Genomic DNA, 5,152 nt, shown 5'->3' with positions numbered 1-5,152 from the left:
AATAACCTAACTTTGTATAAAACTATAAACAAAAATACACAAAAATAATTTAAACTTGTATGAAAATAAATATACAAAAAATATATAAAATTAGGTAAATTTGTATTGAAATACATATACAAAATACACATAAAATAATGTAAATTTGAATGAAAATATATAAACATATAGACTTAAAATAACGTAAATTTGTATCAAATATATATACAAAAAACACATTAAATAATGTATATATGTATAAAAAAATATATACAAAACACAAATAAAATAATGTAAGATCGTATCAAAATAAATACGAAAATATTAATAAAATAATGTAAATTTGTATGAAAATTAAGATGCAAAATACCCATAAAATAACGCATTTTTTATAAAAATATATATACGAAAAAACATAAAATATTTGATTTTGTATTAAAATAAATAGATATACAAATACACATAAAATAAGCTAAATTAAATGAAAAATATATACAAAATACACATAGAATAATGTAAAATCGTATCAAAATAAATACACAGAATATCAATAAAATAATGTAATTTTGTATGAAAATAAAGATGCAAAATACCCATAAAATAAAGCATATTTTTTTAAAAATACATATACAAAAATACACAAAGAATAATTAAATTTGTGTTAAAATTAATATACAAAATGCACGTACAATAAGGTAAATTTGTATTGAAAAAATATACAAAATGCACATTAAAGCGTAAATTTGTTTAAAAATCTATATACGAATACACATAAAATAACGTAGATTTCTATAGAAATATATATACAAAATACACATGAAATGATGTAAATACGTATAAAAATATATATATACAAAATACACATTAAATAATTTAAATTCTCGTCAAAATAAATAAACAAAATATCAATGAAATAATGTGTATTTGTATGAAAATAGATATACAAAATACTCATAAAATAACCTAAGTTTGTATAAAACTATATACAAAAATACACAAAAGTAATTTAAATTTGTATGAAAATAAATATACAAAATACACATAAAATTAGGTAAATTTGTATTGAAATACATATACAAAATAAATACATAAAATAATGGAAATTTGAATGAAAATATATAAACATATACACTTAAAATAAAGTAAATTTGTATCAAATATATATACAAAATACTAATTAAATAATGTAAATATGTATAAAAAAATATATACAAAACACAAATATAATAATGTAAAATCGTATCAAAATAAATACACAGAATATTAATTAAATAATGTAAATTTGTATGAAAATAAAGATGCAAAATAGCCATAAAATAACGCATTTTTTATAAAAATATATATACCAAAATACACATAAAATATTAAAATTTGTATTAAAATAAATATAAAAAATGCACATACTGTAAGGTAAATTTGTATTGAAATAGATATGCAAAATACATATAGAACAATGTAAATTTGTTTCAAAATATATATACGAATACACATAAAATAACGTTGATTTCTATAAAAATAATATAAAATAAACAAAATGAAGTAAATACGTATAAAAAAATGAATACAAAATACACATAAAAATCGTATCAAAATAAATAAACAAAATACCAGTAAAAGAATGTGTATTTGTATAAATATAAATACAAAATACACATAAAATATCGTAAATTTGTATAAAACTATATACAAAAATACACAGAACAAATACACATTCATTTATTGGTATTTTGTTTATTTATTTTGTTTCGAATTTATATTATTTTATGTGTATTTTGTTTACATTTTTTTATACGTATTTACCTAATTTTATGTGTATTTTGTATATATATTTTTATAGAAATCTACGTTATTTTATGTGTATTCGTATATATATTTTGAAACAAATTTACTATTTTTTATATGTATTTTTGCATATCTCTTTCAACAGAAGTTTACCTTATTGTATGTGCATTTTGTATATTTATTTCAATACAAATTTAAATATTTTATGTGTATTTTGGTATATATATTTTTATAAGAAATGCGCTATTTGATGGGAATTTTGCATCTTTATTTTCATTCAAATTTACATTATTTTATTAATATTCGGTGTATTTATTTTGATACGATTTTACATTATTCTATTTGCTTTTTGTATATATATATTTTATACATATTTACATTATTTAATGTGTATCTTGCATATATATTACATACAAATTTATTATCTATTATTTATTTTCATACAAATACACATTCTTTTCATGATATTTTGTTTATTTATTTTTTCACGAATTTATATTACTTAATATGTATTTTATATATATATTTTATACGTATTTACATAATTTCATGTGTATTTTGTATATATATTTCTATAGAAATCTACGTTATTTTATGTGTATTCGTATATATATTTTGAAACAAATTTACACTGTTTTATTTGTATTTTGCGTTTTTTTTTTCAATACAAATTTACCTTATTGTGTGTGTGCATTTTGTATATTAATTTAAATACAAATTTAATTATTCTATATGTATTTTTGTATATGTATTTTTTTTATAAAAAAAATGCTTTATCTTATGGGTATTTTGCATCTTAATTTTCATACAAATTTAAATTATTTTATTGATATTCTGTGTACCTATTTTGATACGATTTTACATTATTCTATGTATAACAAAAATAAATACAGAATACACAAAAATAGATATGCAAAATACATATAAACAATGTAAATTTGTTTCAAAATATATATACGAATACACATGAAATAAGGTAGATTTCTATAAAAATATGTATACAAAATACATATGAAATTAAGTAAATACGTTTAAAAAATGTATACAAAATACACATAAAATAATGTAAATTACTATCAAAATAATTAAACAAAATACCAATAAAAGAATGTGTATTTGAATAAATATATATATACAAAATACACATTAAATAATATAAATTTGTTTAAAACTATACAAAATACACATGAAATGATGTAAATACGTATAAAAATATATATACAAAATACACATTAAATAATGTAAATTCGCGTCAAAATAAATAAACAAAATATCAATAAAAGAATGTATATTTGTATGAAAATAGATATACAAAATACACATAAAATAACTTAAATTTGTATAAAACTAAATACAAAAATACACAAAAATATTTTAAATATGTATGAAAATAAATATACAAAATACACAAAATTAGGTAAATTTGTATTGAAATACATACACAAAATACACATAAAATAATGTAAATTTGAATGAAAATACATAAACAAATACACTTAAAATAACGTAAATTTGTATAAAAAATATGTACAAAACACAAATAGAATAATGTAAAATCGTATCAAAATAAATACACAGAATATTAATAAAATAATGTAAATTTGTATGAAAATAAAGAAGCAAAATACCCATAAAATAACGCATTTTTTTATTTATAAAAATATATATACCAAAATACACATCAAAAAATTAAATTTGTATTAAAATAAATATACAAAAAACACATACAATAAAGTAAATTTGTATTGAAATAGATATGCAAAATACATATAAAACAATGTAAATTTGTTTCAAAATATATATACGAATACACATAAAATAACGTAGATTTCTATAAAAATATATATACAAAATACACATAAAATGAAGTAAATACGTATAAAAAATGTATACAAAAAACACATAAAATAATGTAAACTCGTATCAAAATAAATAAACAAAATACCAATAAAAGAATGTGTATTTGTATAAATATAAATATACAAAATACACATAAAATAACGTAAATTTATATAAAACTATATACAAAAATACACAGAAGTAATTAAATTTGTATGAAAATATATACAAAATACACACAAAATAAGCTAAATTTGAATTGAAATATATATACAAAATACATGAAATAAAGTAAATTTGTATCAAAATATTTATACAAATACACATATAATAACGTAAATTTGTATAAAAATATATAAAAAAAATAAAAATTAAATAATTTAAATAATTATAAAAAAATATTTAAAAAATACACATATAATCATGTAATTCGTATCAAAATAAATAAACAAAATACCAATAAAATAATATAAATTTGTATGAGTAAACGTGTATGTTGCATATTTTTTCAATACAAATATACCTTATTATATACGCATTTTGTATATTAATTTTAATATATGTGTATTTGAATATATATTTTGATACAAATTTACATTATTTTATGTATTTTCTATATTTATTTTAATTCAAATTTAGCTTATTTTATGTGTCTTTTGTATATCTATTTTCATACAAACTTAATTATTTTTGTTTATTTTTGTATATAGTTTTATACAATTTTACGTAATTTTATGTGTATTTTGTATATTTATATTTATACAAGTAAACATTCTTTTATTGGCATTTAGTTTATTTATTTTGATACGAATTTACATTATTTTATGTGTATTTTGTATACATTTTCTTATACGTATTTACTTCATTTTAAGTGTATTTTGTATATATATTTTTATAGAAATCTACGTTATTTTATGTGTATTCGTATATATATTTTGAAACAAATTTACATTGTTTACATAAATTTGTATAAAACTATATACAAAAATACACAAAAATAATTTAAATTTGTATGAAAATAAATATACAAAATACACAAAAAATTAGGTAAATTTGTATTGAAATACATATACAAAATACACATAAAATACTGAAAATTTGAATGAAAACACATAAACAAATACACTTAAAATAACGTAAATTTGTATAAAAAATATATATACAAAACACAAATAGAATAATGTAAAATCGTATCAAAATAAATACACAGAATATTAATAAAATAATGTAAATTTGTATGAAAATAAAGAAGCAAAATACCCATAAAATAACGCATTTTTTTTTAATATATATACAAAAATACACATACAATAAGGTAAATCTGTATTGAAATAGATATGCAAAATACATATAAAACAATGTAAATTTGTTTCAAAATATATATACGAATACACATAAAATAACGTAGATTTCTGTAAAATATATATACAAAATACACATAAAATGAAGTAAATACGTATAAGAAAATGTATACAAAATACACATAAAATAATGTAAATTCGTATCAAAATAAATAAACTAAATGCCAATAAAAGAATGTTTACTTGTATAA

This window comes from Eriocheir sinensis, unplaced genomic scaffold, assembly GCF_024679095.1.
Source record: "Eriocheir sinensis breed Jianghai 21 unplaced genomic scaffold, ASM2467909v1 Scaffold74, whole genome shotgun sequence".
NCBI classification, from domain to species: domain Eukaryota; kingdom Metazoa; phylum Arthropoda; class Malacostraca; order Decapoda; family Varunidae; genus Eriocheir; species Eriocheir sinensis.
The sequence above is the reverse complement of the archived record's forward strand: the minus strand, read 5'-3'. Positions refer to the sequence as shown.